Source organism: Sapajus apella, unplaced genomic scaffold, assembly GCF_009761245.1.
Source record: "Sapajus apella isolate SASKATOON/1434 unplaced genomic scaffold, GSC_monkey_1.0 scaffold13, whole genome shotgun sequence".
In the NCBI taxonomy this organism is placed as follows: Eukaryota; Metazoa; Chordata; class Mammalia; order Primates; family Cebidae; genus Sapajus; species Sapajus apella.
Window position 1 is genome coordinate 34,915,598 of NW_022436953.1, and position 25,418 is coordinate 34,941,015.

At 48.6% G+C, this 25,418-nt stretch overlaps 1 protein-coding gene across 11 annotated transcripts in view; it reads left to right on the forward strand.

Annotated features, from left to right (window-relative positions):
- The first annotated feature begins 1,494 nt into the window (after window positions 1–1,494).
- The window catches only part of JAKMIP3 (Janus kinase and microtubule interacting protein 3), a 97,156-nt gene continuing 73,232 nt past the window's right edge, over window positions 1,495–25,418 (forward strand). For 4 of the 11 annotated variants that reach the window (XM_032282031.1, XM_032282034.1, XM_032282032.1 and 1 more), the window contains exon 1: window positions 1,496–1,604. The gene's annotated coding sequence lies outside the window, so the exon portion shown is untranslated. Of the gene's footprint in view, window positions 1,605–25,418 lie in introns of all 11 variants that reach the window. The other 7 variants (XM_032282035.1, XM_032282036.1, XM_032282039.1 and 4 more) reach the window with 4 other exon arrangements.

Sequence of the window (25,418 nt, forward strand, 5' to 3'; positions counted from 1 at the left end):
GTCCCCTGGCCTGCCTCCCACGGAGGAGCAGCCGCCCTCGGGGACGGGCGTGGACCCTGAGCCACCATCGTGGAACCCTCTTGCTCCAGGGTGGCCAGGGAAGGGTCTGAATCCAGCTCCAGGACCTGACGAGGGTGTGACTGGGGTGCAGCTGCATGGCCCGTCAGCGATCTGGCCTCCTCCCTGTAACACAGAGGCAGCCATGATTGGTGACAAGGGACAGTGGGTGGCTGTGACCATTGCAGGAGTCGGGACGTGTGACCCTTGGAGGGTTGTTGCAGCACCCTGGACGTGTGACCAGATGTGTGGCCATGGTTTTAATCGGGGCAATTTTGTTGCTTGTTCTAACTTGTGAGGGTGGCCAGATGGAGACAGACAGCAGACACAACCCGAAGTCCCGGCCTCCTGTGCCATCCTCTGGTGCGTTCTCGTTGGCGTTCACTCTTCGGGCTTCTCTCAGGGTGGTGCCTGTCAGTCTCAGTTTTGGGGTGAAGTGAACTTTGGCCCTGTTTGGAAGAGGCAGGTGGGCATGCGGGGGGCGGGCAAGGGAACTGAGGCGAGTGGACTGGGAGCAGGGGGGATGTAGGTCCTCCGGGCTGACCCCAGAACTTGGGCGTGCAGGCCTGCTCTGGGGTCCAGGCTCCACGCAGCCTCAGCGCAGGTCCTGGTGGCTAGAGACAGGGCTGGGCGGGAGCTTCAGGCCACCAACGGCCCTAATGGCTCCCTTGATGGCATCGGACTAGATGGACTCAAAGTGCCCTCCTGCTTGGAAGCCCTGTCAGACCCTGTGTTTTCCACAGAGCAGCTGCGTTCCACGGCTTCTCCGGAGGCTGGTGACGGACTGTGTCTGGGATCGATGGGGCAGGCGAGCTCATGGGCTTGACTGTCTCACGAACGCTGTTGGTCTTGCATGTCTGGTCCCGTTTGCATTTTCATTCCATGCAGTGCACAGTCGAGTGGGTGCGAATCCGTTCTACCACCTGCCGTTTAAAATAGATACCCTCAGAGTGGAAGCACATTCCCGTTATTAACTCCTTGCTATGCAGTCCTGAAGGGGGTTTTCCAAGCAGGAGGGAAAGCTGGCCGAAGCGCCGTCCTGGAGCAGCGGGGGCAGGGATGGTCCAGCCGTGGCCTCTGCTGCTCGCTGGTTTTCACATGAGACTGCCGCTGGTCCAACCCGGAGCCCAGGCTGCCTCTGCATCTGAACAGAGCCAAGCAGCCACCAGGATCCCACCTGCACGGCTGTGCCTTCAGCCCTGCAGAGCAACCAGCCCCTCCTCTGCTAAGCGTCTGAAGGAGCCGTGCAGGGAGCTGGGCTGGGGGCTCAGATGATGCCTCTGTGTGTGGCCTTAACGTGCGCAGGGAGGGCTTGGGCGATCCTGGCTCAAGGGCTCTGCTTGGAAACGGCTCGGGGAAATGGTTCCTCCCCCTGGATGTAGTCACCACATGGTAAATTCCATCTGAAAAATAAAAGCCCAGCTCTTTGCTGAGTCATAGAAGCTGGAAGCTGATTTGCGCAAAAGCCGGACTGAGTCTTGGATGAGCTGGGAAAGATTCTCACAGCAGGGCGATGGCAGAGAGGAGCAGACCGCCAGCTTTGGGACGTGAGTGTTTATTTTCTGGGTGCTGCGGAGGCTTTGCTGGTTTCGGTTCGGCCGCCTTCTGCACGGGCTCCTTCCACTTGGGTGCTCTTCTATATTTAGCGTGCCCACGGATGTGGCTGGAGAGTTGACAGCTTGGGGTCTGTCCTCTGAGGGGTGCAGGGACAATCATAGAGGATGCTTCGATGTCTTCACGTTCGTGCTCAGGCACGCATTTGGAGGGGGCTTGGGCCTGCGTTCTGAGTGCAAGGTTTCTCTAAAGCATGGGTGTGTGTTTCATCCCATATGTAAGGGGGATGCTTGTTCACACAGCAGCCGTGGGCTGGGGTGTGGTGGGGAGGCCAGGCCCCGTCTGTGTATTGCTGGCTGTGGTGAGAATCCCACCGACCCAGCAACAGAGAGCTGTCTGCACAGCCTGGCAGGCCTGCAGCGCCACCTGCTCCCGGCTGCTTCCGTGGGGTAACCGGCTGGACTTTCTTGCTGCTTGCTCCCTTTTAAAGAATAGGTCATATTTATGGCTTGAGGCCTCACCACCTACCTGCGCACTGATTGGATCGTGTCTTCTCTTTAAAACTTAATCAAGAATCGCACATGGCTCATTGCCATAACTTCGTACACAAGGAACTCCAGATTTTTGGGAAACAACAGCTTATTATTAACTTACGAATTCACTTTTCTTTGAAAGAAGGGAGTTATTACATCGTGCCTGAGTCTACAGCTGTTCAAAGAAAATGCACTGTTGACTGGGGCTGGCAGGGCTGTGGTGGAAAGGTATCACGGGTAATTTGGCAGTACGTCATTTTACTGGTGTTTATTAAGATGTAAATGAGACTGGGAGAGGGGGAGCAGGCAAGCATGAAGGGTGTAAACACCTGCTGTTGCCACTGATTCTGCTGTTGGCTCATAGTATGGGAGAACCAGTCACAAAACAGTTTTCTCATTCAAAACCAGCATTGGAGTTGGAGATTTGGGAGTCCAGGCCTTTGAGCAGATCCGTGGTAAAATGCCGCCTTAGTTCCCAAGAGGAGCAGCAGAAGGGGAAAGTCAACCAGGCTGTGGAAGGTGCCTCAGTTTACCTCCACAGCATGACTGGCAAAAGGCCAGCATTTGGATGAGGTTCCTGAAGAATCTCAGGAAGTAGATACATATGTATCTTGTAGAAGAGAGCACATTCCCATTCATTCTGGAGGCTGAGGATTGGGGGGGCACTGTGCGTGCACGTTATACCTGAGGTTTCTTTTCCCTGCCTCTCCTGTGGTTTGAGGGCACCCCTGTTAAATCAAAGGGGCATGCTGTGGCAGAGAACACGGAGCTCCTGCTTCTAGCCCAACCCTCGGGAGGCCTTGCTACTTGAGGTCCTAACTGACAATATCTGAACAACCAGGTGGTGGTCTTACAGTGAGGGAGCTGTCAGAGAGGAAGAGCTGGTCCTCAGCCCCCGTATTTTGGTCTAGCTGCTCTAATATATAAGTAAGTGTCAGTGTCTCCCAGAATTTCTTAGAAGGTTGATCTTGACTGTGGGCTTCTGTGAAATAAAAAGATACGGCATTGGTCCTGAATGCTGTATCTTTTGATTTTTCCTTGACTCCTCAGTTTCCAGTCAAGCAAGCTAGGATGTGTGTGGGATGGTGGTGTGAATTTTCCATCTGGACCCCAAAACAGCCCTCGTTCATACAATACAGGGATTGAATAAGTTCAGGAGTCCAGCCACTGCGATGACTGTCTTTGTGGAAGAGCCTATGCTGGCCGCCTAGGAACCCCTTGGGCAGCTGTTTCTCATCTCAACATGGCCCCATTGGTCTGGCACCCCAAGCTGAGCTCTGAGCTATGTGAGGGAGGTGTGCTTTGTGGGGCAGAGGCCGGAGGCATCTCCTGTCCTGCAGCTGAGCCCCAGGAGCTGCCTGGGCCTGCTCTTTGCAGATGACCTTTATGTATGAAACACAGGCATGTGCTGCCAGTGAGGGCCAGGCCTGCTCTCCTAGGGGGTCCCTCTAGGACCCCCTAGGAGAAGGCTCTCAGGAGCCGAGTTCGTGGTTGCCTGGGGTTTATGACCCCAGGACATGACCTCAGGAACTTTCTGTGGTTGCCAGTTTCCAAGCAAGCACAGCTGGCATGGGCATCATGGGAAACCCCATCCTTGGCACAGAGAATTGGTCTCCAGCAAAACCGTGCCTCCAAGTGAAAGCAGAATTCAAACCTAGGGAAAGTGACCCCGGCCAGCTCGGGATGAAGGATTTCACTGAGGGAAAAGGTGGTGCGTGCGTCTGGTGAGGAGGCGTTGCTGGCCGTAGTGCTCGGCCCGCGGCTGAGTGTGAGGTTAGCGCCTTTAGCTGGATTGGTCAAGTGTTTAATTGGGTGAGGAGGATCCTGCCCAGGTGCCATTCCTCCTGGGCGGGGAGCTGATTAAAATGTGCCCCTGCTGCTGTCCTTCCCAGACATCCGCGCTGCCTGGAGAGTGGTTGACCTGGACTACCTCGACTTTGAAGGACCCCGGCTCTTCCTGCCTGAGGAGGACCCTGTGTGAGCACCCAGCCGGGGTGGAAGGCAGGGGTCTGGAGGCCTCACTTTTTCTTCTGAAGGGACGCGGGGTCTGTGTCATGGCCCCGAGGACACGTTTCCCCAGGCCCGCACTGACCTCTGCTTCCTGTTAAGCTGAGCTCCCGTACTATCTTGATGATGATGGGGTTGGTCTGAGCAGGAAGGGGCTTGGAGTCGCAGAAACCTCTGCATACAGCTTTCTGTGGTCAGCCTCCTGCTGTGGCCAGCGGCCATGTCCATGTCAGAGTTTTATTAAAGAGCACAATTGGCAGGTGCGTGGCATCTGGTGGCCTGCTCCACGGCTCTGGTCGCAGCGGGAAGAGGAAACCGTAGAGAGAGGGACCTTCCGGTGACATTCAGCAAGAAGCAGTGTGGTGGTGACGTTGGGTTGGAAAGGTGGGGGCTTCCCGAGCCCACCCTTGCTGCTTGTCCATTCCCCCAGTGTTCACTGGCACCAGTACCCTGTGTGTCGGCAGCAATGGCATCGGGCACAATGGAAGCACAGATGGGGATCAGTCCCCGGAGAGTGTGACCCATGGAGACTTCTGCAGCCTGCCCCACACCTTAGCGACACAGCTGGCAAGTGGCTGGCGGCATCAGGACCAGTGACGAGGTGTGGCTGCAGGTGTACCGCCCAAGGGTCATCTAAACAGTACTGTCTTCCCTTTTTTAAAAAAAATGTTTTTATTTTTTGAGAGAGAGTTTTGCTCTGTCGCCCAGGCCGGAGTGCAGTGGCGCGATCTTGGCTCACTGAAGCCTCTGCCTCCCGGGTTCAAGCGATTCTCCTGCCTCAGCCTCCCAGGTAGCTGGGATTAAAGGCATGTGCCACCACGCCTGACCAATTTTAGTACTTTTAGTACAGACAGGGTTTCGACATGTTGGTCAGGCTGGTCTCGAACCCCGACCTCAAGTAATCTGCCCACCTCAGCCTCCCAAGCGCTGGGATTACAGGCTTGAGACACTGCACCCGGCTTGTCTTCCCCATTAACAGCACTTCTTACACTCTGCTGCTTTTTGATGTCTTTAAATCGTGAATCCCATGCAGATTCTTTGCTGTGTGGAGCAATGGAGCTCCCAGAAGGCCTTTTGACCCCCTTTCTTTTGTGGAGATGCATTTGTTGGCTTATTCCCGAAGTCCAAAGGGAAGGGGAGTCCAGCTTCTGAAACAGACCCTGGCACCTCCACTTGCAGGTTTCATGGATGCTTGTTTAAGAAGAGTTTAGTCTTTATGGCTTTTAAAAGAACCCCTGAGGCCCTACGATCTGGGCATGGTGGCACATGCCACGGTTTTGGGGCAGCTGCAGCGCTGGCTGGAGCAGACTCGGGGAGAAAGAGGAGATGATTTCTTCTCTAGCTAACAGCCATGCTCAAAAGCATGGGAGCTGGGCTCACAGCTCCCTTCCATGCGCAAGGTTCTCTTTATTATTTCTCTTTTGCCTACTTTGCATTTACTTTTCATTTTTTTTTTACATTCTGAAGCTGAAAGCATAAACTAGAATTAGATTGTGATTGGAGACCTCTTCTGTGTTCCATTGTAAGCCCCATTCTCCTTACACCACCGCAGCTGCGTCCCACAACTTCCGATGTATTGTGCTTGTTCTTCATTCAGTTCGAAATATTTTTATGACTTTGTTATGACTTCTTTCACCTATGGGTCATTTAAATGTGTGTGTTTTAATCCAGATGTTTCATTTTTTTTCTTGATATCTCTCTATTATATATTTCTATTTCAGTTTCTTTTTGGCCAGAGAACATACTTTGGATAATTTCAGTTATTTTAACTTTGTTGAGATTTGTTTTGTTACCCAGCAAATAGTCTATTTTGATGAATGTTTTATGTCTACACCAAAATACCATATATTCTGCTATTGTGGGGTGGTGTATCCCACAAATGTCGATCAGATCGACTTGGTTCATGGTGTTGAAATCCTCTATGTCTACAAATTTCCTTTTGCTTTTTTCCACTCCTGGGAAGTGAATATTGTCACCATTTTTCTCTGCACTGCTTTCATCTCTTACTGAGAGATGAGTGTTGAAGTCTCCGATACGATTGTCCCTGTTTCTACCTCTGTTTCTTTTGTTAATGTATTTTGGGGACATACAGATTTGGGATTGGCATGTCTGCTCAATGTGTGGACTCCCGGATCCTTACCTGTGTCCTCCTCTATCCTGGGACGCTGCTTGCTCTGAAATTGACATTGTCTAACGTGAATTACAGTCACTTCAGCTTTCTTTTGATTGGAGTCTGCATTGTATAACTTTTTGAATCTGTTTATTTCTTTATTATTTTTTTTGAAATGGAGTCTCGCTCTGTCGCCCAGGCTGGAGAGCAGTGGCACGATCTTGGCTCACTGCAACCTCCACCTCCCGGATTCAAGCGATTCTCCTACCTGAGCCTCGTGAGTAGCTGGGATTACAGGTGCATGCCACTATGCCTGGCTAATTTTTGTATGTTGAGTAGAGATGAAGTTTCACCATATTGGTCAGGCTGATCTCGAACTCTTGACCTCGTGATCCACCCACCTCAGCCTCCCAAAGTGCTGGGATTACAGGCGTGAGCTACCGCACATGGCCTGCATCTGTTTATTCTCTACCTGTCTATCCCTTTATATTTAAAGTAGGTTTCTTTTTTTTTTTTGGAGACAAAGTTGTACTTTTCTCACCCAGGCTGGAGTGTAATGGCCTGATCTTGGCTCACTGCAACCTCTACCTCCCAGGTTCAAGCGATTCTCCTGCCTCAGCTTCTCGAGTGACCAGGATTATACAGGTACCCGCCACCATGACTGGCTGATTTTTATATCTTTAGTAGAGATGGGATTTCACCATGTTGGCCAGGCTAGTCTTAAACTCCTAACCTCAGGTGATCTGTCTGCCTCAGCTTCCCCAAGTTCTGGGATTACAGGTGTGAGCCACTGCACCCGGCCTAAAGTGGGTTTCTAATAGAAAACGTAAAGTAGATTTTTGCCTTTTTAAAAAATTTAGGCCAAGGGCAGTGGCTCACACCTGTAATTCCAGCACTTTGCAAGGCTGAAGTGGGAATGTCACTTGACCTGAGGAATTTGAGACCAGCCAGGGTAACATAGTGAAACCCTGTCTCAACAAAAAATTTAAAAATTAACTGTAGTTGGTGTAGTCCCAGCTACTTGGGAGGCTGAGGCTGGAGGATCACTTGAGCCCAGGAGTTCAAGGCTGCAGTGAGCTGTGATCACACCACAGCACTCCAGCCTGGGTGACAGAGCGACAGCCTGTCTCAAATAAATAAATAAATAAAATTTTAATCTGAAAATGTCTGCCTTTCAACTATGTAATTTAGCCCATTTACATTTAATATTTAGTGATGTGGTTGGATTTAGATCTAGCTTTCTGCTATTTATTTTCTGTTGGTGTTATCTCTTCTCTTCTTAGCTTCTTTGGATTATTCTGTATGATCCTATTTTATCTCCATTATTGGCCTCTATTCATTATACTTTAAAAAATTTTTACTTTTATGTATTTAGGGTACATGTGTAGATTTCTTAGGTATGTATATTGCACAGTGGTGACAGCTGGACGTTCTGTGTTTTCATTACCTGCACAGTGGACATTGTATCCAGCAGGTAATTTCCCCCTCACCACCCGCCTTTTATAGTCTCCAGTGTCTGTTGTTCCGCTCTGCGTGTCCGTGTGTGCCCATCATGTAGTCATGAATTCTTGGCCTAGGCCAATGTCCAGAAGAGTTTTTCCCAGGTTTCCTTCTAGGATTTTTATAGTTTTAGGGCTTACTTTTAGGTCTTTAATCCATCTTGAGTTAATTTCTGCATATGGTGAGAGGTATGGGTCCAGTTTTATTCTTCTGAGTTATGGCTATTCAGTTTTCCCAGCACCATTTACAGCTAGCGCTGGACTTACGACCACAGTCGGGACCGCAGACCGGTCGTAACACGATTTGGTCGTAAGTTGAGTAGGCTATATGTACAGTTGAAATGCTGCACACGGAGATGGTAGTGCTGCCAGAAGCTGGTCCACACTGTCGTACGCCCAGCTGGGCAACGTTTGCGCTGCCAGACGCGGAGCAATCGTGGCTAGCGATTGTGGTCGTAAAGTCGAATGGTCGTAAGTTGCATAGGTGGTAAGTTGATCAATACCTGTATTGAAAAGGGTGCCATTTCCCCAGTGCATATTTTTGTTGACTTCGTTTGAAGATAAGCTGGTTGTAGGTGTGTGGCTTTATTTCTAGATTCTCCCTTCTGTTCCATTGATCTATGTGTCTACTTTTATACTAGTACGAAGCTGTTTTGGTTACCATAGCTTTGTAGTATAATTTGAAATCAGGTAATATGATACCTCCAACTTTGTTCTTTTTGTTTAGGATTCCCTTGGCCATTTGAGCTCCATATGAGTTTTAAAGTCGTTTTTTTCTAATTCTGTGAAAAGTGATGTTGGTAATTTGATAGAGGGCATTGAATCTGTAGATTGCTTTGGGCAGTATGGATTATACCTCTCTTTTAACTCAATTTTTAGTGTTTGCTTTAGGGTTTTCAAATATCATCTACAGCTTTTCACAGTCCTTCTTGAAGAAAGAATGCTCCCTTCCTTTTTGTTTTGTTTTGTTGGCTATGGTTTTCATACATATACTTTACTTTCTTTTTTTTTTTTAAGACAATCTCGCTCTGTCACCCAGGCTGGAGTGCAGTGGCATGATCTTGGCTCATTGCAAACTCCAGCTCCCAGGTTCAAGTGATCCTTCTATCTCAGCCTCCTGAGTAGCTGGGATTATAGGCGTCCACCACCACATCGGGCTAATTTTTGTGTTTTTAGTAGAGGCAAGATTTTGCCATATTAGCCAGGCTGGTCTCCAACTCCTGGCCTCAGGTGATCTGCCCGCCTCGGCCTCTCAAAGGGCTCATGCCTGTAACCCCCCGTGCCCTGCCTCGGACACTTTACTTTTATGGATGTTAGGAACCCTCCAGTGCCTTGTTGCTCATTTTTCTGTGCATAATCTGTTATCCTGCAAAGGAATAGAAATAAGAAAGTCTTTTTATATGCCCTCATTTCTTATGTTTTGAGAATGCTTCATTTCTTTGTATACATTCAGTTTCCATTTGATAGCATCTCCCTGCTGAGGAACTTCCTGAGCAGTTTCTGTAGCGTGGGTCTGTGGGCCACAACCCCTTTCAACTCGCGTCTGTCTGGAAACGTTCATGTCTCCCTTTTTTGTTTTTTTTGTAACAGCTTTAGTGAAATATAACTCACATACCACACAGTCTGTTCACTCATGCGTGCACTCACAGGGTTGTAGTGCATTCACGGAGTTGCACGACTGTCACCACAAATTCAGAACATTTACGTCACCCAAAAGGAACTCTGAAGGCTTTAGCAGTCGCTCGCCACCCTCCCTGCCCCCGTCCCCGGGAACCACGCGTCTCCCTTCTTCCTCTATAAATTCGCCTGTTCTGGACATGTCACATAGATGGAGTCATACCCTGTGTGGTCTTTTGTGTCTGGCTGCTTTTGCTTAGCGTGAGGTTTTCCGAGTTCATCCCTGTCGTCGCATGCGTCAGGATTTCATTCCTTTTCCGTGGCTGGAATCATATCCGAGTGTGTGGCTAGTCCACGTTTGTTTATCAGTTCACAAGCTGACTGATATTTGGGTCGTTTCCACTTTTTGGCAATTGTGAATTGTGCTGCTGTGAACGTTCCTGTGTGTGTTTTTGTGTGGCCCTGTGTTTCTGTTCTCTTGGGTTTGCACCTAGGGGTGGATGGCTGGCCTGTGGTGGCCCCAGGTCTGATGGTGGGAGGACTGGCCTGCGGTGGCCCTGGGTCTGATGGTGGGAGGACTGGCCTGTGTGGCCCCAGGTCTGATGGTGGGAGGACTGGCCTGTGTGGCCCCAGGTCTGACAGAGGGAGGACTGGCCTGTGTGGCCCCAGGTCTGACAGAGGGAGGACTGGCCTGCGGTGGCCCCGGGTCTGACAGAGGGAGGACTGGCCTGCGGTGGCCCTGGGTCTGATGGTGGGAGGACTGGCCTGCGGTGGCCCCGGGTCTGACAGAGGGAGGACTGGCCTGCGGTGGCCCTGGGTCTGATGGTGGAAGGACTGGCCTGCGGTGGCCGTGGGTCTGATGGTGGGAGGGCTGCTGCGCTGTCTCCAGGCAGCTGGTCCACCTTCTGCCTCCACCCAGCACATGAGTGTTCTGCTCTTCCCCCAGCGGCAGCAGCTGACTTCTGCCCAGATGGCTTCCTCTCCCCACTCGGGGCAAAAGGATTTTGCTTCCACGCTTAGCCTAGAAGGAATAAAACAGGAGGAAGGGGGCCTCTGCTTCCTCCCCTCCCGGTGACCTGGGGAGAGGGTTTGCTGCGCTTACCCCAGTGGCTTAGGGCTGTGGCTTTGTGTGAAAGACGGTTCTGGGCAGGGGTGCCCATACCTGCACTGAGGCTGCTTGCTGTCTTCTGCCCTCTCTCAGCCTTTTCTGTGAGTTCCTGGTGTCGTCCCCTGTCTGGAAACTTGGTCCCAGTTCTTCTGAAGGGTCCACCATGCCTCAGGCGGCCCAAAGAGTCCTCACCCACTGTCCCCTGTGCCCGGCCAGTCAGGGGGAACCTGGGCCATCTGAGGGTTTGTCTCCATTTGGAATTCAGCCCCTCGGGGCCCTGGGGCTCATCGGTGGGCTCCGGGAAAGACACAATTCTGTAGATGAGGTGGCTTTGTTTCCAGGATGGGAGTGACATTCTTTTGTGATTTTCTGCATCTTGAGCAGAGGTGCTAAAAATCTTGTGGGTTCGTTTTTTTGCTTGTTTGTTTTAGACAGAGTTTCATTCTTGTTGCCCCGGCTGGAGTGCAGTGGCACAGTCTCAGCTCACTGCAACCTCCACCTCCCGGGTTCAAGCAGTTCTGTCTCAGCCTCCTGAGTAGCTGGGATTACAGGTGCCCGCCACCATGTCCCGCTAATTTTTTGTACTTTGAGTAGAGACGGCCTGTTAGCCAGGCTGGTCTCCAACTCCCGGCCTAGGTGATCTGCCCGCCTCGGCCTCCAGAAGTGTTGGGATGAGGGGCGTGAGCCACCTCGCCCAGCCTTTTGTGTTTTTAAAAACATTTTTGTTACCTTGCTTGTAAGTTACCTCTTTTGATAGTTACCAATTTATCTAGTGAGATCTTACTGTTTTTGTTATTAAAATTCACAACCGCCTAATACAGTGAAGATGCTTTTTGTTGTATTTACTGCAAATATTATTTCGACTCGTTTCTAGCCTCTCAATTGCATCACACATTTATAATAAAGGTCTGTAAGGATTTCATGTGCTGGGATCGACTGATTTTTTTTTTCCATTTTGTAAATTCCTTTTATCTTAGTTAAGCCTAGAAAGGCCTCTCCAGAGATTTGGAAAATGCTCATTGTTCTTTTTACCCAGTGGTTTTAATGCTTTGGGTTTTTTTTTTTCACCTTTAATTCCCTTTGTTTATAATTTTAAGGTAGAAGGGCAACAATCCATAGATTTATTTTTCCTCGCAGTCGGCAGCCCAGCGGCCCGTGACCTGCACGTAACACGCCCCCTTTCCCGCTGAGCGCAAGGACCTTCTCTGTAGCGGGGCCCGTGTCTGGGGCAGCTGTTCTTCTTCAGTCATCCAGCCGCTGTGAGGTTTTGGGGTTTCTTTTCCAGATGGGTAAAACTGCATTATTTAGACTAGAGAATTATTTTTCTGTCTGAAACAGAGTTTGCCATTTACCCCCGAGGCCCGTTTTAAGTTGCTCCCTTGGCCTGGCAGCCAGAACCTCCCCAGATGGTGTTCTTTTCTGTCACCGCTGCTGCTGTGCTGGCTGCCGGGCCTAGGAGGGGCTGGATGATTGGCCGTGGCTGCCGTGAGCCCTGAGCTGCGTGTCCTGAGCCGGTGTGGTCTGACTGTACAGGCCGTGGCATTCGGCAGGTGCAGGGCTGAGTGGCCCCAATGCTCAGGTAAGCTGTGTGTGGGAGTGACCTGAATGCCCACTCCTGAGCCGTCACTCTCTCCTGGCACCTGCAGCTTCTGGGAGTCCCCATAGCCAGCTGCCGAGGCAGAGGAAGCCTGGGCCTGGGTTACGAAGAACCCCGTGACGTGGAGGCCCGGCCTGGAAGTGGACCAAGCTCAGCCCCACAGCCCTGGGGTCTGTGGGCCCCGGCAGCCCTGCTTCTGTCAGTCTGATCTGCATTTGTTTTCTCTGGCTGCAGTGACAAATCGCATAGAGTCCCCACAGATGGTCCGCTTGCGGTCTCCTGCTGCCTTCTCTAAGCCTGGATTGGGCTAACTCCAGGCGCCGGCCCGGCTGTCCTGGCTGGGTGTCACCTCATGCACACTGGCTGATAGTGGAATTCCACTGGAGCACTGAGTGCGTGCGTGTTTTTTTTGTTTTCTTGAGGATTGAAAGTTGTTTATTTAAATACGCATGCCCGCAGTTGGCTCCGGGGATACCACAATGGAAACAAGCCGGGAGGGTTGACGCTCTATCTGCATAAAAGAATAAAGGTTGTGACATAGAACACGAATATGCCACCGGCTGTTACATTTTACTTTTAGTTGTGGTAAAATAGACATGACGTAGTTTTTACCATCTTAGCCATTTTTAAGTGCACACTTCAGTAGTGTCAGGTATATTCACATTATCGTGAAACCAGCGTCCAGAACGTTTTCATGTTGTAAAACGGAAGCTCTGTCCCCACTAAACAAGTCCTCACCTACCCTCCTGCAGCCCCTGGCAGCCGCCGTCGGTTTTCTGTTCCTAGGAGTTTGCTCCAAAGACCCCCTGCCTCCATGCCGTGGCGCGTCTCAGCGTTTTCTCCCTTCTTACGGCTGAGTCGGGCTCCGTGTGTGTAGCCCACGTGTTGCTTATCCATTCATCTGTCAGGACATTCGGGGGGGGTCAGGCCACAGTGAATACTGTTGCTGTGAACATGGGTCGCCAAATGTCTTTTCCAGGCCCTGCTTTCAATTCTGTTTTTAATATTTTGAGGCGACTTGGTGGCTCACACCTGTCATCCCAGCTACTTAGGAGGCCGAGGCAGGAGAATTGCTTGAGCCCAGAAGTTGGAGGCTGTGGTGAGCTGTGATCACCCCTGTACTCCAGCCTGGGTGACATGTGAGACCCCCACTCAGAAAGATGTGAGGGTCCATCATACTGCTTCCCACAGTGGCTGCACCATTCGGCATGTCTGCCAGTGGTGTGCCAGGGTTCCAATTTCTGCACACCCTTACTCATACTGGTTATTTCTTGATTTTGTCCATAGCCATCCTAATTTTTTAGGGTGTGAGGTGGTGTCGCATAGCGGCTTTGATTTGCACTTTTCTGACAATCTGTGATGGTGAACTCCTTTTTCTGTGCTTCTTGGCCATTTGTCTAACTTCTTTGGAGAAATGTGTATTCAAATCCTTTCCCAATTTTAAGATCAGATTATTTGCTTGCTGTCAAGTTATAGATTTTTTTTTTTTTTTTGAGATGGAGTCTCTCTCTGTTGCCCAGGCTGGAGTGCAGTGGTGAGATCTCAGCTCACTACAACCTCTGCCTCCCAGATTCAAGCGATTCTATCTCAGCCTCCTGAGTAGCTGAGACTACAGATGCATGGCACCACACCCAGCTATTTTTTATTTTTTTAATTTCTAGTAGTGACGACAGGGTTTCAGCATGTTGGCCAGGGTGGTCTCGAACTGCTGACCTCCAGCAATCTGCCCGCCTCGGCCTCCCAAAGTGCTGGGATTACAGGCAAGAGCCACCGTGCCTGGCCAAGTCGTAGTGATTCTTTCTACACCCTGAGCATTAACCCCTTGTTGAACACGATTTGCAAATACTTTCTCCTCTCCCGCAAGTTGTCCTTTCAGTCTGCTGATTACGTGATGACGCCCGGTGATGCACAAAAGCTTCTAATGTTGCCATAGTCCAGTTTATCTGCTTTAACTCTCACTGTTTCTGCATTGATGTCACATTCAAGAGATCATCCCCAAACATAAAATGTCATGAAGCTTCTGCCTGCATTTTTTTCCCTAGAGTTTTGTGCTTTAAGGTCTTATGTTTAGGTCTGTGATCATTTTAAGTTAACTTTTGCATGGGGCATAAGGTAAGGATCCAGCTTCGTTCTCTTGGGTATGGACGTCCAGCCTTCCCAGCGTCACTTATTGAGAAGACTGTCGTTCCCACTGAGTGGTCTTAGTCCCCTTGTCCAAAACCATTTTCCGGTTTTGGACACACTTATTTATACACCCGGGATTTATTTCTCCTATGCTTGCTTCCATGAGAGGATTGTTTTACCCTTCACATGGTGAACTGTAATCCACAGGAAAATGACTTTTTGTCTATGGTAGGAGCAAGTTATATTTTTCTGTGTGAATGTCCACTTAATTCAGCACCACTGAGAACAAAGACCACCTTTGCCCATTGCCTGGCGACGCCGCCTGCCGCACAGACCAGCGCCTGCTCACGGGCAGGTCGGCTCCTGAGCCCTGCAGTGATTCCTCCGAGTCTTGTCTGTTCTTATCCCAGCGCCCCCGTCTTTACTAAGCACCCTTGGAGAGGTCTGGATCTGGGTGGCACGAGGCCTTCAGTTCTGCCTTCAGTTGTCGTCACGGTTGCCTCTCTTACTTTTGGCCCCTTGTTCTTCGCAAGTCACGCTGCTGCAGAGATGAACAAGCCCCTCTGGTTTGTGGTTCTGCTGAGCCGACTGGCCTTTCCGAGGACTCTTGGGGAGATGTGACCCTTTTCTGAGGCACAGGGGCAGCAGTGCGCAGAGAACCACATGCTACTTCCCTACAGAGCAGTTCTGATCGGCCTCATTGATTTGGGTCTTTTAAAATCTTCCCATGTCTCTTAACCAGCCACCGTCTTCCTCTGCTTTCTTGCATATCGGGGTCTTATTTTTGCTTGCTGTTTTCCTGTCCCTGCCCATGAATTCCGGCATCTGCATCATGTCTCTGTCTCTGTGGGTCAGGTTTAGCCGCCTCATTGTGAGTCCCAGGTCTCTGCTTATTGCATGTTTGGCGTTTTTTTAATTAAAATTTTTGTGTGTGTGTGTGTGTGTGTCCCATTGACCAAATCCAACCTAGTAATCCTTGATTAGATGCCAGATATTGGGAATTGTATGTTTTGGGTGGCGGCAGGGGGCGGGGGCTGAATTATTTTTTGCTTCCCTTTAAATATGTTTTTAAATTATTATTTTTAAAGTTTTATATTTCCATAGGTTACTGGGGACAGGTGGTGGTCGGTTACACGAGTAAGTTCTTCAGTGGCGATTTGGGTGAGATTTTGGTGCATCTCTCACCCAAGCAGTGGACGTTGCACCCAATCGGTAGTCTTTTACCCTCACCCCCTTCCCACCCTTTCCCTGGGTCCCCAAAGTCCATCGACTCATTCTTATGCCTTTGCGTCCTCGTAGCTTAGCTCCCACATATGAGTGAGAACATACGATGTTTGCTGTTCCATTCCTGAGTTACTTCATTTGGAGTAACAGTCTCCAGTCTCATCCAGGTGGCTGTGAATGCCATTAATTCATTCCTTTTTATGGCTGAGTAGTATTCCAGCACGTGTGTGTGTGTGTGTGTGTGTGTATCTGTCTTACAGTTTCTTTATTCACTTGTTGATTGATGGCCATTTGGCTTGGTTCCACATTTTTGCACTTGCAAATTGTGCCGCTATAAACATGCGTGTGCAAGTATCTTTTTCGTATAACGACTTCTTTTCCTCCGGGTAGCTACCTAGTAGTGGGATTGCTGGATCAAATGGTAGTTCTACTGATAGTTCTTTCAGGAATCTCTACACTGTTTTTTATAGTGGTTGTACTAGTTTACATTCCCGCCAGCAGTGTAAAAGTGTTTCCTGTTCACCGCATCCATGCCAACATCTGTTATTTTTCGATTTTTTGATTATGGCTGTTTTTGCAGAAGTGAGGCGGTATCACACTGTGGTTTTGATTTGCATTTCCCTGATCGTTCGTGATGTTGAGCATTTTTTCATATGTTTATTGGCCATTTGTGTATCTTCTTTTGAGAATTGTCTATTCATGTTCTTAGGCCATCTTTGATGAGATTATTTTATTTTTTCTTGCTAATTTGTTTGAGCTCATTGTAGATTCTGGATATTAGTTCTTTGACAGATATATAGATTGTGAAGATTTCTCTGCCATCCTCTGGGCTGTCTGTTTTTGATGTGCAAAAGATCTTTAATTAAGTCCCAGCTATTCATCTTTGTTTCTATTGCATCTGTTTTTGGGTTCTTGGTCATGAATTCTTGCCTAAGCCCATGTCTAGAAGGGTTTTTCTGATACGATTTACTAGAATTTTTTTAGTTTCAGGTCTTATTTAAGTCCCTAATCCATCTTGAGTGGATTTTTGTATAAGGTGAGAGATGAGAATCCAGTTTCATTCTCCTGCGTGTGGTTAGCCAGTTACCCCTGCACCATTTGTTAAAAAGGATTTCCTTTCCCCACTTTGGTTTTGTTCGCTTTGTCAAAGACCAGTTGGCTGTAAATGTTTGGGTTTATTTGAACCCAAAGTTCTCTATTCTGTTCCATTGGTCTGTCTGTTTTTATACCAGTACCATGCAGTTTTGGTGACTGTGGCCTTACAGTATAGTCTGAAATCGGGTAATGTGATTCTTCCAGGTTTGTTCTTTTTGCTTTCTTAGTCTTCCTTTGGCCATGTGGGCTTTTTGATACCATGTGAATTTTAGGATTTTTTTTTCTAGTTCCATGAAGAATGTTGGTGATATTTTGATGGGAATTGCATTGAATTTGTAGATTGCTTTTGGCAGTATGGTCATTTTCACAATATTCTACGCAACCAAGAGCACGGGATGAATTCCCACTTACTTCTGTCGTCTGTAACTTCTTTCAGGAGTGTTTTATAGTTTTTCTTGTAAAGGTCTTTCACCTCCTTGGTTAGGTATATTCCTAAGTTGGTTTTTTTTCAGCTGTTATAAAAGGGGTTAAGTTCTTGATTTGATTCTCAGCTTTTTGCTGTTGGTGTATAGGAGAGCTACTGATTTGTGTACACTAATTTTGTATCTGGAAACTTTGCTAAATTCTTTGATCAGTAGCAGGAACTTTTTGGAGGAGTCTTTAGGGTTTTCTAGGTAAACAGTCATATCATCAGCAACAGTGAGAGTTTCACTTCCTCTTTACCGATTTGGATGCCGTTTATTTCTTTCTCTCGTCTGATTGCGCTGGCGAGGACTTCCAGTACTACGTTGAAGAGGCGTGGTGAGAGTGGGCGTCCTTGTCTTGTTCCAGTTCTCAGAGGGAATGCTTCCAGCTTTTCCCCAATCAGCATCATGTTGGTCGTGGGTTTGTCATAGATGGCTTTGATTACATTGAGTTATGTCCCTTGTAGCCGATTTTGCTGAGAGTTTTAATTATAAAGCGATGCTAGATTTTGTCAAATGCTTGCTCTGCATCTATCGAGATGATCATGTGATTTTTGTTTCTAATTCTGTTTATGTGTTGTATCACCTTTATTGACCGGTGCATGTTAAACTGTCCCTGCATCCCTGGTATGAACCTACTTAATCATGGTGGATTCTCTTTTTGATATGCTGTTGGATTCCATTAGCTAGTATTTTGTTAAGGATTTTAGCATCTATGTTCATCAAGGATATTGGTCCGTAGTTTTCTTTTTTGGTTATGTCCTTTCCCTGTTGTGGTATTAGGGTGATACTGGCTTCATAGAATGATTTAGAGAGGATTCCCTCTTTGTCTCTCTCGTGGACTAGTGTCAGTAGGATTGGTACCAATTCTTCTTTGAATGTCCAGTAGAATTCAGCTGTGAATCCGTCTGGTCCTGGATTTTTTTTTTTTTTTTTTTGATTGGTAATTCTTTTATTACCATTTCAGCCTCACTGCTTGTCAGTGGTCTGTTCAGAGTATCTAGTTCCTCCTAAGTTAAGCTAGGAGGGTTGTGTCTCTCCAGGAATGTATCCATCTCCACCAGGTTTTTCTAGTTTATGCACATAAGGGTGTTTATAGTAGCCTTGAATGATCTTTTGTATTTCTGTGATGTCAATGGTAATCCATTTCATTTCTCATTGAGCTTATTTAAATTTTCTCTATTCTTTTCTTGGTTAATCTCACTAATGGGGTATCAATCAATTCTTTTCAATCAATGAAAATAACTAGCTTTTTGTTTCATTTACCTTTTGTATTTTTTCATTTGTTTCAATTTCATTTAGTTCTGCTCTGATCTTGGTTATTTCCTTTCTTCTGCTGTGTTTAGGGTTGGTTTGTTCTTGTTTTGCTGCTCCTTGAAGTGTGACTTAGATTGTTTGTGCTCTTGGAGGCTTCTTGATGTAGGTGTTTAGAGCGATGAATTTTCCTCTTAGTACTGCCCTTGTTGTGTCCCAGAGGTTTTTATAGGTCACTCTTGTTGTTAGTTCAAAGAATTTTTTAATTTTCATCTTGATTTCATTTTTGACTCAATGATCACTCAGGAACAGGTATTTAATTTCCATGTATTTGCATGGTTTTAAAGGTTCCTTTTGGAGTTGGTTCCCAGTGTTATTCCACTGTGGCCTAAGAGAGTACTTGATATAATTTTAGTTTTCTTAAATTTATTGAGGCTTGTTTTGTGGCCTATTGTATGATCTGTCTTGGAGAAAGTTCCATATGCTGTTGAATAGAATGTATATTCTGTAGTTGTTGGGTAGAGTGTTCTGTAAATATCCATTAAGTCCATTGTTTCTTTGTTGACTTTCTGTCTTGATGACCTGTCTAGTGCTGTCAGTGGAGTATTGAAGACCCCACTATTATTGTGTTGCTGTCTATTTCATTTCTTAGGTCTAGTTGTAATTGATTCATAAATTTAGAAACTCCACTGTTAGGTGCATATATTTAGGATTGTGATATTTTCCTGTTGGACAAGGCCTTTTATCATTGTATAATGTCCCTCTTTGCCTTTTTAAATTGCTGTTGCTTTGAAGTTTGCTTTGTCTGATATAAGAATAGCTACTCCGGCTCACTTTTGGTGTCCATTTGCATGGAATGTCTTTTTCCACCCCTTTACCTTAAGTTTATGTGAGTCCTTATGTGTTAGGTGAGTCTCTTGAAGACAGCAGATACTTGGTTGGCGAATTCTTACCCATTTTTGCAAGTCTGTATCTTTTAAGTGGAGCATTTAGGCCATTTATGTTCAACATTAGTATTGAGATGCCAGGTACTATTCCATTCATCATTCTATTTGTTGCTTGTATACCTTGGCTTTTTTTTCTTAATTGTATTTTTGTTTTATAGGTACTGTGAGATCTATGCCTTAAAGCGGTTCTGTTTTGATGTCTTTCCAGGATTTGTTTCAAGATTTAGAGCCTTTTTTTTTTTTTTTTTTTTTTTTAGCAGTTCTTGTAGCACTGGCTTGGTAGTGGCAAATTCTTTCAGCATTTGTCTGGAAAAGACTGTATCTTTCCTTCATTTGTGAAGCTTAGTTTGACTAGAAAGAAAATTCTTGGCTGGTAATTTTTTTTTTTTTTTTTTTTTTTTAAGGAGGCTGAAGATAGGGCCCCAGTCCCTTCTAGCTCGTAGGGTTTCTGCTGAGAAATCTGCTGTTAATCTGATAAGTTTTCCTATATAGGTTACCTGGTGCTTTTTACCTCACAGCTCTTAAGACTCTTTTGTTCGTCTTTGGATAACCTGATGACACCGTGCCGAGGTGGTGATCTTTTGGGGATGAATTTCCCTGGTGTTCTTTGAGCTTCTTGTATTTGGACGTCTAGGTCTCTAGCGAGGCTGTGGGGATGAATTTCCCGGGTGTTCTTTGAGCTTCTTGTATTTGGATGTCTAGGTCTCTAGCGAGGCTGGGACGTTTTCCTTGATTGTTCCCCCAAATACGTTTTCCAAACTTTCAGATTTCTCTTCTTCCTCAAGAATGCTGATTGTTCATTGTTCTTATGTTTGGTTGTTTAACATAATCCCAGACTTCTTGGAGGCTTTGTTCATATTTCCTTATTTGTTCTTCGTCTTTGATGTATTGAGTTAATTAGAAAAACTTGTCTTGAAGCTCTGAAGTTCTTCCTTCTGCTTGATTTTATTGCTGAGACTTTCCAGGGCATTTTGCATCTCTGTAAGTATGTCCATTGTTTCCTGAAGTCTTATTGTTTTTCATTTATGCTGTCTAGTTCACTGAAGATTTCTTCTCTCGTTTCTTGTACCATTCTTTTTTTTAGATGGAGTCTCATTCTTCACCCAGGCTGGAATGTAGTGGTGCAATCTCAGCTCACTGCAGCCTCTGACTCCCAGGTTCAAGCAATTCTCTTGCCTGGGCCTCCCAAGTTGTTGGGACTACAGGTGCACCACCATGCCTAGTTAAGTTTGAATTTTTAGTAGGTTCACCATGGGGTTCACATAAGGTTTACCATGTTGCCCAGGCTGGTCTCCAACTCCTGACTTGTATCATTTTTTCTATTTCCTTAAATTGGACTTTGCCTTTCTCTGGTGCCTCCTTGATTGGCTTAATAGCTGACCTTCTAAGGTTTTTTTTTAAAGCTAAATCAGGGATTTCTGCTTGGTTCGGATCCATCATTGGTGAGCTAGTGTGATTCTTTTGGGTTGTTAAAGAACCTGGTTTTGTCATATTGCCAGAGTTGGTGTTTTGGTTCCCTCTAATTTGGGTAGGTTCTGTCAGAGGGAAGGTTTAGGGCTGAAGGCTGTTGTTCAGACATTTTTGTCCCATGGGGTGTTCCCCTGATGTACTATGGATGCAGCTTCCCAAGAGCTGAGCTGTAGTGATTGTTATCTCTCTTCTGGGTCTAGCCACCCAGCAAGTCTACCAGGCTCCAGGCTGGTATGGGGGTTGTCTGCACAGAGTCCTGTGATGTGAGCCATCTGTGGGTCTCTCAGCCGTGGATACTAGCACCTGTTCCGGTGGTGGTGGCAGGGGTGCAGTGGACTTGTCTTTGGTGGTCCAGTGCTCTATTTTTGGACTACTTGGCCTCCTGCTGGGAGGTGGTGCTTTCCAGAGAGCATCATCTGTGGTAGCATGGAGAGGAACCTGGGGTGAGTGGGGCCTTAAACTCCCAAGAGTATATGCCATTTGTGTTCAGCTACCAGGGTGGATAGGGAAGGCCCATTAGGTGGGGGCGGGGCCGGTGTCTGAGCTCAGACTGTCTTGGGTGGGTCTTGCTGTGGCTGCTGTGGGGCATGGGGGTGAGATTCCAGGTTAATGCAGTTGTGTACCTAGGAGGATCACAGCTGCCTCTTCTGAGTCATGCAGGTTGTGGAGGAAGTGGGGAAAAGCTGGCAGCACAGGCCTCACCCAGCTCCCACATGACCCAAAGGGCTGGTCTCACTCCCACCATGCCCACCCCCCAGCAGCCTTGAGTCTGTTTCCAGGCAGTGGGCGAGCAGGGCTGAGAACCTGCCCCAGGCTACCTGCCTCCCAGCTGCAAAAGTAGGGCTTCCATCCTTCCTTGCGCTGTGGAGTCTGTATACTGGATCCACACCCTCCCTGAGTTCCGGCAGGAGGCTTTTCCTTAGATTGGAATTGTTACAGAGTTCAGGTGGAGGTTTCCTTCTCCCTGTGCCCTTTCTCCAGCGCCTCTGGCTGCCCTCCCCAAGGCCCCCTGTGAGGTAAGGCAGAAATGGCTCCCTAGGGACCCAGAGAGCCCACAGGGCTTTTCCCGTGGCTTCCTCTGTCCCTGGATTTCACTCAGCTCTCTAAGTTGACTCAGCTTCAGGTAAGGTCAGAATCTTCTCCCGTGATCTAGACCTTCAGGTTCCCCAGTCGGGGTGTGTGTTCAGTCCCCCTTTCCCACTTCCACAGCTTGGGCACTATAGTATTTCAGGTGTCTCCCAGGTCCTGCAGGAGCCATCTGCTTCCTTCAGCGGGTCTGTGGGTCCTCTCAGCTTTCCTGATTTACTCCTGCAGTCATTCTGGATGGAGAAGTTCCTGACGCGAGACTCCACACGTGCTCCGTTCGTCCGAGTGGGAGCTGCGATCCAGTCCTTGCCTCCATCGCCACGATCCTCCTCCTGGGTGTTCACTCCTCCTGAGAGAGGTTTTTGAGCTGTGCTGTGGGACACTGCTCGGTTCTTTGGGAAGAGCATTCTCTGCGAGGCTTGCCTTCAGGATGAGGGCTAGAGTGGCCCACCGCAGAGGCAGTGCCTGTCTTGGTGCCCTGCCCAGTGCCCTGAGTATTACAGCTCAGGCTTCCATCCATGGGGAACCCACCGGCCTATGTGTTATGCTGCCGTGGGGAGAGCAGGTGGGCTCCAGCGCTCTTGGGAATCAGTGCTGTGGTCTTGGGGGTCTTCGTCTGGATCCTGGTTTCCTCAGCTGAAGAGCTGGGGATCTGTTCCTTCATGTTCCAGAAACCCCAATTTTTACATCGGGATCAGTGGACAGTCTGTCCAGGCAGGAGCTAAGCTGTCTGTAGAGCATTTTTATTTTTAGTTCTGATATTTTCAAAGCACTCACACTACCACTCACGTGCTCAGGGTTTATTTTATAGAGTGATCGTTGCTGCTGATTCTTACATCTCAAAAGAGACTTCTAGGTGTGAATGTGACCTAAGCCTTCCTCCCAGTAATAACCCGGGCAGACTTACAACCACATGGAACGTGGCTCATACATACAGTGCATGTCTCGCTTGAAGGTGGCCACGCCCTCGAGTCCTAGAGCCGATGGCTACTCCCTCAACACGGGGTGGTGGTCACTGTACTTGGCTGGAGAAGTATGTGACTTCCACCCCAAGAAGTTTACTGGCTAATTTTAAATCACACTTGTTGCATAACTGAAATGATAATGGTACCTACAGATGCAAGAATTTTTTCCTCGATGAAAAGTTGTGGCTTTGAACCTGGCTGTGATATGTTTTAAAAAAGATGTGGCTGGCTTTCTGCCTCTGGGAAGGTGGTGGGAACATAGTTTTCCCAGCTCCCCCATTAGTACAATTGAAACCCTGGACATGAAATAAGAAGCCAGTGTAAGGAGACTGCGAAAGGTGGGCTGGAGGAAGCAGCTGGCCGGGGACCTCGGACCCCAGAATCACGCCTGGTGACGTCCCTGGGTTTTCTTTTTGCCTGGGATGTTCCAGACACAGAGGTGGAGAAGCCAGCTACCCGGAGCCAGCAGGTGCAGGCAAGTCATCCCCAAGAAGAGAGCCTGCTTCCTCCAGCCAAGAACCAGGACGGCAGCAGCCTCACAGCAGACATTTCCCGATGTGCTTGTGCAGATGGCCAAGGTGCACAAGAGACCCCCAGTGAGGGGCTACAGAAACGCAAACAGAAGCCACAGGGGCTGTGAGCTCACCTAGGAGAGGGGCAACATTAGAAATGGCACATCTCCAGATGCAGGCGAGGGTGTTGGAGCTGGGCCACTGATACACAGCTGATGGGGGCCAAGGCATCTCTGGAAACCACCCAGGCGAAGAAACATCCAGAGGCCATAGAGCCCAGAAATGGCTCAGGGCCAGGTTCCTCCAGCGGGTGAGTGGAGAAAGAAACTGATGCAGCCACATGTGAGGCACACTCGGCGGTGAGAAGGGTGCACTGTGGGTGTGAGTCGGCGGTGAGAAGGGTGCACCATGGGTGTCACTCGGCGGTGAGAAGGGTGCACCATGGGTGTGAGTCGGCGGTGAGAAGGGCGCACCGTGGGTGTGAGTCGGCGGTGAGAAGGGTGCACCGTGGGTGTGAGTCGGCGTTGAGAAGGGTGCACCGTGGGTGTCACTCGGTGGTGAGAAGGGTGCACCGTGGCTGTGAGTTGGTGGTGAGAAGGGTGCACTGTGGGTGTGAGTTGGTGGTGAGAAGGGTGCACCGTGGGTGTGAGTCGCTGGTGAGAAGGGTGCACTGTGGGTGCACGTGGCAACCTGTGTTGCTCTCCAAGCATCACACTGATCTCGGGAGGTCGCCTTCACCTACAACTTTGTTTCTGTAACATTCTTGAAATCACAAAATTCCGTAAGTGACGAGAAGATGGTGGCCTTCCTGACTTATGCAGGGGAGGGGGGGGAGGGGAAAAGTGAATCTGACAGTGAAAGGGACCCTGTGGGGAGAGGACTGTCCCCAACCTCGGCTGCTTCGCAGTCCGCGTCCTGGTTGCAATCCTGTGGCACTGTGTTCCCAGATGCTCTCGTTGGGGGAGGGATGGAGAGGGGACATGGGGCGTTTCTGCATTCTGTCTTACCACTGCAAGTGGTCTACCATCATCTCAAAGTAAAAGTTGTTTATTTTGTTTTTTTTTTTTTTTTTAAGAAATAGTCATGGCACTTCAATGAAAATTTAGAATTGTAATGCATGTGTAGGTGATTCAGAACCTGAGCTTCCAATCACAGAGATTGCCCTTCTTTCTTTCTTTCTTTTTTTTTTTTTTTTTAAAACCCTGGAGACAAAATCTTCCTCTGTTGCCCCGTGGCAGGGCAGTGGCACGGCCACAGCTCACTGTGGCCTCGACCTCCCAGGCTCAAGCCATCCTCCCGCCTCAGCCTCCCAAGGAGCTGGGACCACAGGCACCCACCTTAGGGCTAGTGTTTTCATTGCAGAGATGGGGTCTCCCTCTGTTGGCCAGGCTGCTCTTGGAGTCCTGCGTTCAAATGATCCTCCCACGTTGGCCTCGTAAAGTCTGGGGTTACAGGCCCGAGCCTCTGTGCCTGGCCAAGATCACCTGTCAATAAAAAGTGAAATGAGCTAGGTTGATTCTATAGAGGAGGACTGGTGACTCAGTGCTGCCGTCTTGACATTTGTAGACAAAGATGTGAACCCGTTGAAGTCAATGCAGAGATTTTGTGGATGATCCCAAGCTGCTTTTCAGAAACACGTGGTGCTTCCTGAGGCCTGTGGGTTGCTGTGAGGTGAAATGGCCTCTTCTCCATCTGGAAGCGTCATTAGCATCGTGGTTGTGGCCGTCCTGTAGGGGCCCTCCTAGGTGTCCCTGCCAGGCCGGTTTGGTGGGGTTGCTTTTGTCCTGGGTGCTGAGCGGCTACCGGAGCCGTGGCTCCTCCTGCCACACTCCTCCCGTCCGGGGCCTGGTCTTCCCCGTGACCTCCGGCCACACCAGGGGCATCTGCTGTGAGGAAGGGGCCCTTTACCGCAGTACTCTGCTCTCAGAGCTGGATTTGCTACACTGGTGTCACGATCAGAAGCCGGGTAAAGTGCTGGGCCCTTCTTCCCCGTGGAGAGACAGGCCGTACTCAGTAACCTCCTCAGGGCGTTCTTACATCAGCTGGGTTTGGGAGCCATTTAAAAATACCTCCTGGCCAGGTGACGGGGCTCACGCCTGTGATCCTAGCACTTTGGGAGGCCGAGGCCGGCAGATCACCTGAGATCAGCCTGGCCAACATGTTGAAACCCTGTCTCTACTAAAAATACGAAAATT